This window comes from Malania oleifera, chromosome 8 (assembly GCF_029873635.1).
Source record: "Malania oleifera isolate guangnan ecotype guangnan chromosome 8, ASM2987363v1, whole genome shotgun sequence".
Classification (NCBI taxonomy): Eukaryota; Viridiplantae; Streptophyta; class Magnoliopsida; order Santalales; family Ximeniaceae; genus Malania; species Malania oleifera.
In genome coordinates this window covers 76,044,390-76,045,809 of record NC_080424.1, presented here as the reverse complement: position 1 = coordinate 76,045,809, position 1,420 = coordinate 76,044,390, and the positions used below count along the sequence as shown (strand labels likewise).

The window sequence follows — 1,420 nt, the reverse complement described above, 5'->3', positions numbered from 1 at the left end:
CATTAATCAGCATGGTGCAGCAGGCCCAATTCAATGGATCGCCATTTGATGATCCCAATATCCATCTAGCGATGTTTTTGGAGATTTGTGATACTGTGAAGATCAATGGTGTTACTGAAAACACCATTAGACTGAGATTATTCCCTTTCTCTTTGAGGGACAAAGCAAGAGGTTGACTACAGTCGCTACAACCTAGGAGTATTACTAGTTGGCAGGACATGACAGAAAAATTTCTAGCTAAATTCTTTCCACCTGCAAAAACAGCTCAACTCAGGAGTGAGATTGGTCAATTCAAGCAGCATGATTTTGAATCACTCTATGAAGCATGGGAAAGGTATAAAGATTTGATTTGACGCTGCCCACAACATGGATTGTCGGATTGGTTGCAAATTCAAATGTTCTATAATGGGTTAAATGGGCAAATGTGGACTTTAGTTGATGCTGCATCTGGGGGAACTTTGATGTCTAAGACACCTGAGGGTGCTACTACTCTTTTGGAAGAAATGGCCTCAAATAACTATCAATGGCCAACTGAAAGAACTATGGCTAAGAAAGTTGCTGGAATTCATGAATTGGAGTCGTTTGCTGCACTTTCAGCTCAAGTCACTTCTCTATCCCATCAGATTTCAGCTTTGACAACCTAGAGGATACCACAAGGTGCCAAATATGTGGCAGCTACAAGTAGGATAGATTCGAGTATTGGAGCGAGTCAAGAACAGGTTCAATACATCAATAATCGGAACTACAATTATCGTGGTGATCCTTTGCCAGAATATTACCATTCAGGGCTTTGAAATCATGAGAATTTGTCTCATGGAAATACAAGGAATGTGTTGCAACCTCCTGCAGGATTTGAGAGTCATCAAGGTGAGAAGAAGATGTCACTTGAGGATGCCATGATATCTTTTGTTGAGGAGACAAAAGCAAGGTTTAAAAAGACAGATGCACAACTAGACAACATTGAGACTCAATGCAACAATATGGGAGCCACTATGAAGAACCTTGAAATGCAAATTGGGCAACTGGCCACGACTATAAATACCCAACAGAGAGGAACTTTTCCTAGCAACACAGAAGTGAATCCTAAGGAACAATGCAATGTCATCACACTTAGGAGTGGAAGAGAAATTGAGAAATCACCAGCAAAGGAAACCATGTCCACACCTACACCTGAAAAGAATGGCCGAAGCAAGAATAAAGGGGAAGAATAGGAGATTGTGGATGACACACCAAGAGAGACGAACATGCTTCTAGCAATTTCATTTCCTGACAATCCTCCTATTCTCTCTACTCCACTTCCTTATCCTCAACGCTTTCAAAAGCAAAAATTAGATAAGCAATTTTCAAAATTTTTGGATATTTTTAAGAAAAATCACATAAATATTCCATTTGCAGATGCCTTGGAACAAACGCCAAATTA

General features: G+C 40.0%; 1 non-coding gene across 1 annotated transcript; it reads right to left on the bottom strand.

Annotated features, from left to right (window-relative positions):
• Positions 1-266: 266 nt before the first annotated feature.
• Positions 267-373, bottom strand: LOC131163266 (small nucleolar RNA R71). Its single transcript, XR_009139037.1, has one exon. It is a non-coding gene; the product is annotated as a small nucleolar RNA R71 (small nucleolar RNA).
• Between the last annotated feature and the right edge of the window lie 1,047 nt (positions 374-1,420).